Genomic DNA, 15,603 nt, shown 5'->3' with positions numbered 1-15,603 from the left:
TAATAACACAAACCATCAAGGTATTTCTTAAAAAGCATATTTACTGGATACTTTACCAAAAAGGTATTAAGAAAAAAAAATCAGTTGTTAACAAGTAATTGTTAAAGATATATTACTAAAGCAATAACTGTATTCGATCTACTCTTAAATCATTGAGAACAAACAGAAAAAAGAAAACACGGATGATTGTTTGCCAAAATTTATAGGAAATGTTGTACTGTTGTATGTTTATCATGCCAAGCGAATCAGACAGGAAATATAACGCCCACAACATTAAAGTACACCTGAAGTAATTCAAATGCAAAAATGTCTGATCACTGAAATCTGACAACCGTTTTATCCTGGCATACCAAAAACAGAGCTGGTAGAAGGTCTAATAAAATAACAAGAAACTGCAATCAAAATTGAACGTCATAATTACATCGTATTGAAGCTACTTGATACATTTGCGAGTATAAGCTCCTAGACTGAGATGTATCTTTGTTACATGGAATTAAAACAATGTAAAAATATCTTTATTATCCGTCTAGTTGTTACTCTAAATTGTGAGGTACACAAAACGATTTACCACGTATTTATTCATTTTTGATCGGTACATGAATGATATCAAGAATAGCAACATATACACAAAGGGAAATACAAAGCCTACAGTAAATGATATTGAAAACAGACAGAGCAACGAAATGTGTTTTGACCAATGTCAATTATTTGTGATGACCATTATTTTATTACCAATTTTATTTGAATTCAAACAAACTAATGTTCATCAATAGCTTCTACATTTGTGCCTACATATTAAATATTGCATACTGTAATGTAGCCGAACTTACACAATCTGCAGATATCTCTCTTATTTCATCAAATGACATTCTCACCAGAAATACGTGTATGAAATATACAAACATTTATTTTACAGATATTATGTCGATTGAAATTCCAATACTTGCGATAAGGCATAATAAGATATGTTTTATCTTCGCCTAAAATAGCGCTTCATTTACATACAAAATTCTACAGTTGCACCAATAGCAAGATAAAATGCTGCACAGCTGCTGTATATTGAGGTGTCTTCAAATTCATCTTTATACTGATGGATTGTCGTGGCTTTCTAATTACTGTCAGAAATAAGGAAATGAATTTGACAATTCTGTTACACATGCAACAATATAATTTATATTCTTATTCTTATTACTGAATCAACAAATAAAGAAAATAAAAACTTCACGATCAGATTATATGAACATCCGAGTTATTAAGTAATGCAATGTACGAAAAGCGGCAAAACTTTAGGGTACGACCATTAGAAAACCTCTCAGAGTCTCGTCCCACCCTTCTCCGGACGAATTTCTAAATGTTTTACTGTAATAACAAACGTCCTAAAATAGTTATTGTTATCTCGGTTAAAAGAACTGAAAAATTGTAAGTAACAGAAAATACTGTTGACGACGGTTCAAGTTTGACAAGCTAAAATGAATAGATGATAAACGAGTAATATGCATCGAAATTAACGAGATATTTTCCGTAATACTTCTGCATCCATTAAATGTTATATTCTTGTACATCCTTACACCAGAAGGAACGATAGCCAATTTTCATAGACAGTGTTAGCGTACAAAAAATCTCCCGGTATCAACAGACAGAACCTGTCATAAAGGCTAAAATATCATAAACGCAGAATATGACGTTCCGAATTTATGTACGCATAACATTATTTTTAAAACGCTAGTCAAAACAGCAGTCTGATCACTTTTGGAAGACAGTCGCAACACCACAAATGAATGCGTAACCTTAATTTCATTGCAAAAGTGACTAGTAAGCTGATTTATTTATTCGTGATATTGAGTGTTCTTCAATCCGTTTTGTCATTTGAGTAGACACACTCTGTGGCCGAGTGATTAAGGCCGCTGACTTCATATCACTTGCCCCTCATCGATATAGGTTCGAGCCTCACTCGGGGCGTTGAATTCTTCATGTGAGGAAGCCATCCAGCTGGCTTACGGAAGGTCGGTGGTTCTACCCATATGCCCGCTCGCGATGAAATAATGCATGGAGGGGCACCTGGGGTCTTCCTCTACCATCAAAGCTGGAAAATCGCCATATGACCTATAATTGTGTCGCTGACGTTACACCCAACAAAACAAACAAACAAACAAAAAATCATAAGAGCTATGACTTAAGGTGATTAATACCAAAGAAACTGTTTTGATACAATTGGAAAGTTGAATGTTGTGATCATGACCTTTGACCTCCAATTGTGACCTTGACCTTAGACCGAGTGACCTGGATTGTGCGCTCTGCAGGTAATCTTGATTAGGTTAATATTAAACTGATGCAAGCTTTATAAAAATCTTCCTAGAAATAAAGGCTATTTTATTGGGAACAGAAAAAAAGAAGAAGGCGAAGCAGAAATGGGTCAAAGTAATTGCCTATCTGAACTCACAAGAAAAGGAAATCCAGCGGAAAAGTAGCACTATGACATTTATGTATTTGCCTTGTTTTGGAGACTGGCCAGAAACTGCATAAAAATTCTTACAAGGTGACAAATTGCCTGTCTCAGAACGTTATCATTGATGATGCAAAAACAAGCTGCAAACAGAGATATACAACTTCCTTTTAAATATCAATTGCCAATCTCTATTTTACATACTTATTTCAAATGTTCAAAATCCTCAAAAAATGTATTTATCTTGGCTACATAAGAAATAACGGTGTATGTAGAGCTACGTTCAACTTACTTGCATCAGTACACACTGGTATAGACTAGCTCCTAGACTATGAAATATCTTTTACATTTATATGATTCAATTTAGTGAACTGAGCCAGTCTATATGCTATGTCCAATATCATATCTTTACTTCGTTCTCCTGTTAAAACCTTAAGAATAGACTGGCTTTAAACTCTATGAAATTGAATAAGACAAAAAAGGAAAAATAAATGCAGAACTACCTTTATTACCAGTCTAGTTGGTAGTCTAACATTTACACTGTTTAGCTAGTATTAGGTGTGAACTATTTCATTCCCAGTATACAGTATTGTGCATGCAACAATTTATTTGGTGTACTGCTAGAAACGTATAAATGTATAAAAAAATAAATTTTACATCATTTTGATCACTGTGTGAAACAAAACAAGATAAAAACACTCAACACTCACCATGAAAAACATACCCATTTCTTTCCAGATAATATGTCCATATGTATTAAATCAAAACACATATGTACACGGCGACACCATATCCTGTAAGATATCCTGTAAGATATCCTGTAAGTAAGTGAATATTTTCTATACAATATCGATGTAATCCTTACATACCTAGCATACCAGCAGCGGCAGATGTTATATACAATAATACAAGCATGTTATATAGCAAAAATAGATCACCATTTTCCGGTCTTTGTTGTAATATATATGTGTACTGTATCTTTGAACATGTTATATATATTATGGATATAGATATAACATTTCATTTAATGCCTTAAATGACGTCTAAAGTTTTAAAACTTCACGTTATGGATGTTGAATGAATTAATAATGAGCAAATCCAAACGAAACTGAAATACACTAAATCGTAAATATGTCCTTGAAATTTGTTTAAACTGTGTTGTACGCGTGCAGACTGTCATATAACGGTTTGTATTCACATTATTATTGTGAAGTGCGAAGTGGTAATTTGAACTGATATATTATTCAATATATTAAATCATGATATGATCGTATTTAGATGTTTCACTGTGAAACTAAACAAGCCATCTATTTCTTTGTTGTTTTTCATCAAGATATGCTTTCGTCCTAATTATGGACGAGTTACATCAATCCTGATTTCATACCTGTCGAAAAATCCGGAAAAAGAACTTAATGTCAGTTACATTATTTCACTGTGTAGGCATAAAACTAAAGAAACAAAAATAAAGTGTAATTTAATCAAATCTGTGATTGAGTAGATATGATTGTATGATTTAAAGCAACAATTTATGTTATAACTACTGTACGTCGTTTTGTTCTCAGCTCATGGAAACATCTGCCTCTGCAAAACGCTTTTGAATACATCACATTTGTCATAGTTGTAACACATTCTAGAATTGACTTTACATGTATTTTTGAAAATTTCTCCTTCACTACCATCTATTTTATAGATGCAGTATCAGAACATGGTTAAAGGATTACTTAGCCAGTCTGAGACGGAGTTGTCATTCTTGTTTCTCTAAAAAAGTACTTTATTTGATATCATTTATACCAATAGGAAAGGTACATTTTGGTACTCTGAGAAATGAATTCTGTAGTGTTTTATCAAAACAGATTTTAAATTTCAGTCCCATTTCAAAGACATTTTTTTTCAAAAATCATAGATATATGTAAAAAGTGTTAAAAGAACTAATATATATTTTGAGGGCAGTTATATGGCAAGCCTTAGAAAAAGCCACAACTTGACATTCACTTTTTAAAATGAAATGGAGAATTGGTAACTTTGGATAAAACTAATAGATAACTAGGACGGATATTTCTCGACATTGCATATCTGTATATGCATATCGAATTCTGTAAAAGATAATAAGGAAATAAATAAATCAGCAAAGAAAATGAGACAATCTAACGCTTATGAATGTTTAATACTACCACTGACAGGCTGACGAAATTACTTGTTTGAATGATATGAAGATTCGTAATTGTGCATATTTTACAATAAATTACTTCCCCTAAGAACATACGTAACAATGTTACAAGTGATATCTTTGTTTTATCTTTTAGTAAGAATCACATGATCTATTTTTTAAATGTACAAGTCTTTCCATACAAATCGTAAAATGATAATAAAAATAAATAAAAACAACAGGGAAAATCATTGGACATAAAGTTTTTTAATGATTCGGTTCGTATGTTTATAAAAAAATATCGCAAATCAAAAAAAAAAAAAAAACATATAATACATGTACATTATTTTACAAATGATTGTAATTTTACTGATATATGCCTTGAATTTCGGAAAAAAAGACTGCAAGAAAGGGCACGCTTCCGAACAGTTCAACGGATTCAAAAACTCAACATTTAAAACAACAAACAAACAAAAACTGTTACATCTCTTCGTTTCGATGATTTTGCAATAATGTCCAAATGCTGAAATTCAACATATTTAGGTTTAAGATCGTTTTCGACAATTTTGAAAATTGTTTATTTTTATTTCGTTACAAATGGCATACAAAGCGGGGACAACTTTTTGAAAGTATTACATGTATCAAATTGTACGCAACAGGGACATACGGTAAGACAAGTACTTGACTAGTAAATTGTTGGTGAAGATATTGGTCGCTTACTAAAAATTTTGAGAAGTTCATTTTACGATATTTGCAAAGGCTTGTACAGTTTAGTTTGAACTGCAATAGTTTCATAATAAATGCACAGAGATGTAATCTGTATTAAAAACCCTATTTTGTAGCATTCAAACTAAATGCATTTCTGACTTAAGATATATAAAAGGCCGGAAGTCGGTCTTTAGTGAAAGGATTTAAACAGACACAAACGTAAATACCAGTAAACTTGTGAAAGAAAAGAAAAAGAAATTTACCGGTAATTGTTGACGCTGTTAAAAAGGCAGAAAAACTTGAATTCTTGAAAAGACCTTACATATTAATATCTAAAAGGGGCAAGAGGGAAACATGTTAAGTGTGAGTAGGATGACCTGACCATGCGAATTGCACGTGACATATTGATATTGTCTATGAGGCTATGAAAACAAAACTACTGTTTGTATTTTAAAGCGTATCTATCTTATCTTTGCACGTATCTGGTTTTGTCTGTGTGCCATGAACAACAGCGCTTTATCAAAAAAACAACAATGTACTTGTTGACTTTATATTCTTTGTATCGATTTCTTCAGCTGTGATATGAACATTTGTGATATAACATGTCTTTAAGCAATGAATATATTTTCATACATACATCTGATATCAGTCCCTAACACTTTAATATCAGATATACATGGAGATACTGAATATTGCACAGAATAATGATGTTATCCGTGTATACCTGACATACCAATGGCAGCAGATGCTTCATACAAACAAGCATGTTATATAGCAAAAACAGTTTACACTGCGTTCTGTTGCTTGATATGATATGACTGCATCTCAAAGACTACAAAAAGAAGCTATCTATGAAAACTGAAATAATTGAATGAACACCGATTTTAATTTTGTTAACGGTGCATCCCCTATTAAAACAAAAAAAAAATCCGTAATCTTATAAAGTGTTAATTGGTAGGTAAATATTTGTCTTAAGCATTTATATTTGTCTCTTGCTTTGATATTTGTCTATTGCTTTTATAGCTGTCTATTGCTTTTATATTTGTCTATTGTTTTTATATTTGTCTATTGCTTTTAGATTTATCTATTGCTGTTATATTTGTCTATTGCTTGTGTATTTGTCAATTGTTTTTATACTGTATTCAAAATAATAAATTATTAAAATTGTTCGCAAAGGGAGTCTGAGAAATTATTTAACTTCAGAAAAGGGCGAGCACGTGGTTAGAATCGCTGACCTTTAGTAAACAAGCTAGATGGCTTTCTCTCATGACAGAATACTACACTCCATGCGAGGTTTCGAACACACAACAGTGAAACACAAGTATTCAAAGTCACTGTCGTTAACCACTCTACCACGGAAGCGAAGATCTTCTTTTTTAAGTATCGTTATAACTTCTGTTGTAGACAGCAGATTGTCCATACTTTGTAAGTGTTTACCTATTTCTATTTCTTACTGGCATTCAAAGCATCGCATAATCATTATTGCTAATATTCTTACATTTAGACGTAAGTTCATATTTCTTTTTCTTCTCAATACTCTATATCGTTTACAAGAATAATTTTCTTCACTTGCAATAACACAATTATTTACACAAGACGACACGAAATGACGCCCAAAGAGCCAGACGATGTTTCACTATATATAACTTTCCAAGCTAATACAATATGGGATTTAAAATAAATTGATTTACATATGGAAGGTCAACGTAAAAAAAAAACAAATTCTGTAACCAGTAAATATTTTCAGTTCTGTGTGCAATTGCTTTGATTAAATATATATAGATAAGCGTACATAGAAAACAAGAGGGCCAAGATGGCCCTAGGTCGCTCAACTGAGAAACACACCATTACAGTGTAAACATGTTTGACCTAGTGATTTCATGGGAAAAAAATATTCTGACCAATTATCATTAAAATTGGAGCAAAAACAAGTATTTTCTTTGATTTGACCTAGTGACCTAGTTTTTGACCCCAGGTGCCCCATATTCGAACTTTACCTAGATTTCATCAAGACTATTATTCTGGCCAAATTTCATAAAGATCAATTGAAAAATACAGCCTCAATCGCATACACAAGGTTTTTCTTTGATTTGACCTAGCGACTTAGTTTTTGAACCCAGATGACCCATATTCGAACTTAACCTAGATTTTATCAAGGCTATCATTCTGACCAAATTTCATGAAGATCAGTTGAAAAATACAGCCTCTATCACATACACGAGGTTGTTCTTTGATTTAAACTAGTGACCTACTTTTTGACTACAGATGACCCATATTCAAATTCTACTTAGATTTCATCAAGGCAATCATTCTGACTTACTTTCAAGAAGATGAAATGAAAAAAAAACAGCCTCTGTTGCATACACAAGGTTTTCCTTTGATTTGACCTAGTGACCTACTTTTTGAGCCCAGATGACCCGTATTCGAATTTAACCTAGATTTCATCAAGGCAATCATTCTGACCAAATTTCATGAAGATCAATTGAAAACTAAAGATACTTTTGAGAAAAGCGCATGTCTCCCACAACTGCCCAATGAAAAATGACTAGTTTCTCTGGATGATCTAGAAGAATGGATCCAATCAGTAATTTTTGTTTGTTTTGGGTTTAACGCCGTTTTTCAACAGTATTTCAGTCATGTAACGGCGGGCAGTTAACCTAACCAGTGTTCCTGGATTCTGTACCAGTACAAACCTGTTCTCCGCAAGTAACTGCCAACTTCCCCACATGAATCAGAGGTGGAGGACTAATGATTTCAGACACAATGTCGTTTATCAAATAGTCACGGAGAACATACGCCCCGCCCGAGGATCGGATCCAATCAGTAATTCAAGGGCCATAATTCAAAAGTGCCTAAGCGGATTTTGCTAGTTATCGAACTTGGCCGAGGTGTTATGGTCAAACACAATTTGGTCAAGTTTGGTGAAGATCTGATGAGAAATTTTCGACGTAGAGTGCGGACAAGCTTTGTGACAGTGCTGCCCAACGAAAAATGACTAGTTTCTCTGGATGGTCTAGATGAATGGATCCATTTTTGGTAATTCAAGGGCCGTAATTCCGAAGAGCCTATGTCGATTTGGCTAGTTATCAAACCTGGCCGAGCACTTATTGGAAGACACATTTTGTTGAAGTTTGGTGAAGATCGATGTGAAATATTCGACTTAGAGTGCGGACAAGCTTTGTGACAGTGCTGCCCAACGAAAAATGGCTAGTTTCTCTGGATGGTCTAGATGAATGAATCCATTTTTTGTAATTCAAGGGCCATAATTCCAAAGTGCCTAGGCCGATTTGGCTAGTTATCGAACTTGGCCGAGCACTTATTGGCAGACACATTTTATTGAAGTTTGGTGAAGATCGGATGAGAAATGTTCGACTTAGAGTGCGGACACGCTTTGTGGCAGACACACAGACACACACACACACACACACACACACACACACAGGCTGGAGTAAATCAGTACACAAAGTTTTTCTTTGATTTGACCTAATGACCTACTTTTTGACCCCAGATGACCCATATTCGAACTTGACCTAGATTTCATCAAGGCAATCATTCTGACCAAAATTCATGAAGACTAATTGAAAAATACTGCCTCTATCGCATACACAAAGTTTTTCTTTGATTTGACCTAGTGACCTAGTTTTTGACCCAGATGACCCATTTTCGAACTCAGCCTAGATTTCATCAAGGTAATCATTCTGACTAAAATTCATGAAGATTAATTGAAAAATACAGCCTCTATCGCATACACAAGTTTTTTCCTTTGATTCGACCTAGTGACCTAGTTTTTGACCCAGATGATCCATTTTCTAACTCGGCCTAGATTTCATCAAGGTAATCATTCTGACCAAAACTCATGAAAATTAGTTGAAAAATACAGCCTCTATCGCATACACAAGGGTTTTATTTGATTTGACCTAGTGACCTAGTTTTTAACCCCAGATGACCCATTTTCAAACTCGGCCTAGATTTCATCAAGGTAATCATTCTGACGAAATTTCATGAAGATCAGTAGAAAAATACAGCCTTTATCGCATACACAAGTTAAATGTTGACGGACAGACGACAGACGACATACAGACGCCGGACGCCGGACATCGTGTGATCAGAAAAACTCACCTGAGCACTGCTCAGGTGAGCTAAAAAGAAAACATTTAAGCGTGAACAATATCATCGGAAATACATGCTTGTGTGCACGAGTTGCTTTAGTTTTAACATATTTATTCCCAAGAGTACATTACAGATTTGTACAATTACAACAACAAATCAACATGATATTAAGGAAATGGTAAGAATGAGTTGCTTTAGATCAAACAACAATAACACACTGAAAACAAGTAGAAGCAGCAATCGGTTAATATCTCTGACACTGCAAACAATGTTATAAAATAATCTTCTATTGACAGATTAATAGTAAGTGATGTCGAATTTTAGGATATGCATGGCAAACGAAAATAATGTAATCATTTTACATATGCAAAAACGTGATTTATAATATTTTTCCGTGACACATTGACAACAAATACGTATATGAATTAAACATATATACCCACATTTTTATGAACATATATATAGCCATATCTTTTCTGTACCAATATTTTTATAAACAAATAGGCCAACATTTTTCATAAACATACCTGTCCAAATATTTGAATTTTTCATCAACACATACACCCGTGATGTACATCAAAAACAAACACACTTGAATAAGATTCAGAGAACCTTACAAGAAGTCAACGATCATTGATATACACTATTAAAGACACAGAGAACAGCACAAGATTTCACAGAGTTTGTTAATGACCACTTTCTATACAATATTGATGAAATCCTCATAATCCTTGTATACATGGTATAATGAGTGTACCAGATGCTACATAATACAAACCAGTTATATTACAAAAACAACTTAATCTTATCGGCATTGTAAAGTACATTTGTTTAATGTTGACCAAAGACTCCGCATTTGCATCATATTTAAATTAATAAACCTAAGACGAAATATTTACACCTGGGTGTAAACTTGGAACCCGATCAATATTTGCATCGTAAAAATGACATTTAAATTCATTCGTAACGGACTGATTAACTTTTATTTTTGATAAACCATTGTATTGATATGAATGTTGTCAGCAAAATGCTTCATATATATATATGGTTAGACTTCAAAAGTATAACGGTATTTTTCAATAAAGGAAACTAGAACAATATCATTTTACCTTGTATACTTATAAGTTTTAGCTTTTTTCCTTTGTTTAGTCCCTTGTTAATTTAATGCATTAAAATAATTCCATATAAATTCCCAATAAATCTGCGCGTGTTATAGTTTTATCTTTGGTTCCCATGACGACAAAACACATCCTGCGAAGGAGTAAATATGATTTGCATCTATTATGCGTAGAAAGTTTTGCGCAATGTGTATTTTAGTTTACATGACGGAAGATTTGGCGAAACTTGTTCATTTATGTGAATAATGCTTTAAACAATCTCTATAAATGCTAAAGTGCAATGCAAAAAAAATCAACTATAGATATGCTACTGTGTAAATCTCTTTTGCATCATATACGAAATTGATATATTACCACAAAATTACGTAAAGTTCTCTAGATATGGTCGCAAATGCCTCTCCTAAGTCTATAACGTTTCTGAAATCTCTGTAAATGCAAAACAAAAACAGCTATAGATATGATATTGTGTAAATCTCTTTTGCATCATATAAGAAATTTATATATATCCACAAAATTGCGTAATAGTTCTCTAGACAGGGTCACACATGTCTCTTTCCTACAGTCTACAACGTTTCTGAAACTGTTGTTTATTTTTGCAATAAAACAATTACTGATATAGAATGACACAAAGCGACTCCCGCGTGAGCAATTTAAAGTATTTTTTTTTTTTTGGTTGGGTTTAACGTCGCACCGACACAATTATAGGTCATATGGCGACTTTCCAGCTTTGATGGTGGAGGAAGACCCCAGGTGCCCCTCCGTGCATTATTTCATCACGAGCGGGCACCTAGGTAGAACCACCGACCTTCCGTAAGCCAGCTGGATGGCTTCCTCACATGAAGAATTCAACGCCCCGAGTGAGGCTCGAACCCACATCGATGAGGGGCAAGTGATTTGAAGTCAGCGACCTTAACCACTCGGCCACGGAGGTCCCTTAAAGTATTAGTGTATATATGCTGAGTTTATAGTATTTTTGAATTTCAAGCTGACTTTATTGGTTACGGACTGCAACTCCTTCGTACATGATTATGTTTTATTCCTTCAAATATATATAATAGAGAATTAGATACAAAACACCAAAATTACAGGGAGAGCGAAAAATCCTTCCTTAAATTTACTATAATATTTTCACACGATGCGCTAAACTATAATAGTACAAAAGATATACATTGTAATTTTTCTCTCTGTGTGATTAGCTGGAAAAGGTAGTAACTTCATGCTTTCCACTGACAAACAGAAAACAATGACAGTCGAGCTTATGTCTTTAAGATGATTAAATACATGAGGTGTTTTAGAGTCGTTAGCGTTGATTTGCTTGAATGAAATTTCTTTTTGGAAATTTTGGGATCAGCGGTGGATCTGGTCATTTCAAAAGCTATTGTCTGTATGTAAACATACTGAAATACAAACAATAATAACTAAGTGTTCATGTCCTAGTCTGCACGCACGTAAAAATTTCAAAGCAGTCAAACCTTTGTTAACCAAATTCACCTAACTCCCAAAGGTAATGTGTAACATATCAAATATCCAGAAAGTGCTAAGAAATTGAAATGTGCCAAATTAACCTTACAACGATCAGTAAGTCGGGAATGAAGGTGAACAAACAGACAAGGCCTGTCTGAATGAAACATTGTGATAGCAGGATGTATTGAAGTTTCTATTTATCATGCCAAATGAATCAGACAGAATTTTAGACGCCTGCTACTTTACCATATACCCAGAGTATGTATTATTATAAATCTAAGGACATTTGGGCAGCATGACAATGAATTCTTTCCAGCAACCAACATAAATTTATTCATGCTGAGAAAATTTGCCAGACGTGATTGCATCTGCACCAGACGCTGCAAATAGATAAAAGGTGATGAATACGCTGTACATTATATTGCATTGGGCTCATCTTATAACAGTAACATGCACCATGCAAGAAATGTCAAGATAGTGAAATTTTCAAATATTCAAACTTATTCATATTTTAAACGGTATTAACAAACAACAGAAAGACAGACCTTACTGTAATATGAATGCTATATCTCCAATATTCACCAACACTGGACGAGTAAATTAATCCACGAATGAACATTCGTGATGGTGCATACTTTGCAATCGATGTCATCAAGTTGGCTGGTATGTAAATCAAAGATAACACTAAATTGCTAACAGTGAAACACACCGTGTATTATCTTCCATTTATCTACACTTATTCTCATAGTTTCTGGACAGTTGGGTGCATAGAGGTTATTATTACTCAATTCTGTTTATAACGTTTAGCCGAATATGCTATTTAGATCTCTTTAGAATAAAACAAGTGTATGAAGTATTGTCATGCAATACAAAGTCCCCTACTGTGAGGCACCTAATTTTCTTTATTGTTATTTATAGTAACAACAAAGAGAAGTTAATCTTAAACAAAATCTACATTAGTCCACACATAACTCTTTACCAGGTAGAGATAAGTCAAAAAGCACCTAAAAATTGGATGTAACATGCATGTTGTACCACAGAAAAGTGGTCCCGATTTTTTCCTACACCTCTAAGTGTGACCTTGACCTTAGACATAGGGACCTGGTTTTTGCGCATGACGTCTCATGGTGGTGAACATTTGTACCAAGTAATATTAAAATCCCTTTAAGGATTGTTGAGTTACAGACTGGACAGGAAAAAAGCCCTTTTGGCCCTTGACTTTCAAGTGTGACCTTGACCTTTCAGCTAAGGGCCCGGGTCCTATGCATGACACGTTGTCTCATCCAGGGGAATATTTGTGTCAAGTGCTATCTAAATCCTGTTTTGCATGACAAAGTTATAGACCGGACAAGAAAAAATTCCTATTGACTTTTGATCTGCAAGTGTGACCTTGACCTTTAAGCTAGGGTTCTGGGTGTTGCGCAAGACACGTCATTTTATCATGGAAAACATTGATGCCAAGTAATACTGTAACCCCTTGATGGATGACAGATTTATTGACCGGACAGAAAAAACACTGTTGACCTTTGACCTCAAACTGTGACCTTGACCTTTGAGATAGGGGTCTGGGTTTTGCACAAGAAACGTCGTCTCATCATGGGAAATATTTGTACCAAGTAATATTAAAATCCCTTAATGAATGACAGAGTTATGGACCGGACACGAATGTAAACATTTGACTACCAAGTGTGATCTTGACCTTTGAGCTGGGGGTCTGAAAGTTGTGCGTGACACATCCTCTTATTATGAGGTATATTTGTGCCAAGTAATATTAAAATTTCTTCATGGATGGCAGAGTTATGGACCGGACAGGAAAACAGCCCTGTTGACCTTTGACCTCCAATTGTGACCTTGACCTTTGAGCCAGGGGTCTTGCGCATGACACGTCGTCTCATCATGGGGAACTTTTGTGCCAAGTAATATTAAAATCCCTTCATGAATGACAGAGTTATGGACCGGACGCGAAATTGCGGACGGACGGAAAGACGGAATGACGGAATGACGGACGGAAAAGTGAATTCCTATAGTCCCTGAAACTGGTTTTCAACCAGTAGGGGACTTATACATACCTGCAAATTTAACTTAGAATTAAAATTTAGATTAAAATGAATTCCAAACCAAGTTAGCGGATATAAAGACCTTCCGACATAAATCAACGAAATTCTTTTTTATGTTGTTTGTTTGTTTGTTGAGTTGATTTACAGAAACACACACTGAAAAGGTGTCAGATGTAAAAGAAAACAAATAGTTGTAACAGTGTGCTGCAGTACACTTTTTATCTTGGTTTGGTGTTGACTGAATTTCTTGATTATAACATTACAGCAAAGATTGTCTCACAAGCTGCCGGAAGAGCTCTTGGTGTGATTATTGCCAAGTTTAATAATGCTGGAGGGCTTCCATTAGATGTTTATACTAAGTTATATGATTCAATTGTTTGGCCGGTGATTGCATATGGCGCTGCCATTTGGGGTACAAGATCATTCTCCTGTATAGATGCTGTTCAACACCGAGCTATGAGGTTCTATTTAGGAGTGGGAAGGTATACACCGAATGCAGCTGTAAATGGAGATTTGGGTTGGGTAGCTCCTTTTGACAGACAATGGCAATCCATATGCAATCTGTGGTCAAGGTTTAGTAAGATGGATGATGATAGATTAAACAAGACAGTGTTTATATATGGTATGAACAATGCTAGGGGTAATTGTAGGAACTTTATGTACAGAGTCAAAAGTCACCTAAGTAAAATTGACTGTTCTCAGTTTTATGATATAAGCTATCCTATTCCCAAGGCTGCTATGAAAAAATCTGTATTAGAAAAGATGAGATCAATGTTTCAGATATTATGGCTCTCTGTTGTTAATAAAACTAATAGTATTAGAGGTACTGGTGGAAATAAACTCCGAACTTATAAGTTATTAAAACAGGACATCTTTTGTGAGAATTATTGTAAACTGGTAATACCCAGAATGCATTGGTCTTCTTTTGCTAAGTTCAGATTTGGAGTTGCACCTATTCGTGTAGAAACGGGTCGATACGAGGGATTGCCTATTCAGAATAGAACATGCTTATGGTGTAAGGATTGTGTTGAAGATGAGTTTCATGTTCTTTTGCACTGCCATTTGTATACTGAAATTAGAGCGAGTTTATTTGAAAAAGCTGTATCAATAGACCCAGACTTCTATAAAATGAACGATACAGATAAATTCATCTTTTTGTTCACAAATTCAGATATTATTCGTTGCTGTGCCAAAAGCTGCCATCTTATACTACAACGTCGACAATTATTTGCTTGTAAATAGTTTGGTTCTTGACCTTGGTATCTGAAATAGACACTGACTGAGAAACTGTGTTGCTTCCTGAAATTGATTCTAGGGGGAAAAGTTGAGAAAACTGTTTCTCCTTTTGCCTCTCTAGTTCCTTATTTGTAAGTTTTGGCTGCAGTCAGCAGATGTTTGAGGTATGAAGGTCAAATGCCAGGTTTATCTACAGTGTAAGATGTTTAAGGCCCCGTAACTAGAACTTTATTGTAAATTGCACTATATAAATTTTACTCTTTTTTAAACGACATAGATGACATTAATGTTCACTATTTGACGACATAGTATTATTATGTG

The 15,603-nt window shown here is 34.4% G+C and overlaps 1 protein-coding gene across 8 annotated transcripts in view; it reads right to left on the bottom strand.

Moving 5' to 3' along the window:
* Positions 1 to 15,603, bottom strand: part of LOC123552248 (uncharacterized) — a 99,285-nt gene that overhangs the window by 19,871 nt on the left and 63,811 nt on the right. Inside the window, exon 1 of one of the 8 annotated variants that reach the window (XM_045341756.2) lies at positions 10,517 to 10,539. The exons of 6 other annotated variants lie outside the window; for them this stretch is intronic. The gene's annotated coding sequence lies outside the window, so the exon portion shown is untranslated. Of the gene's footprint in view, positions 1 to 3,153; positions 3,289 to 10,516; positions 10,540 to 15,603 lie in introns of those variants that run through there. One more of the 8 variants, XM_045341750.2, reaches the window with a different exon arrangement.

The sequence above is a fragment of the Mercenaria mercenaria genome, chromosome 4 (genome assembly GCF_021730395.1).
Source record: "Mercenaria mercenaria strain notata chromosome 4, MADL_Memer_1, whole genome shotgun sequence".
In the NCBI taxonomy this organism is placed as follows: Eukaryota; Metazoa; Mollusca; class Bivalvia; order Venerida; family Veneridae; genus Mercenaria; species Mercenaria mercenaria.
The sequence above is the reverse complement of the archived record's forward strand: the minus strand, read 5'-3'. Positions and strand labels throughout refer to the sequence as shown.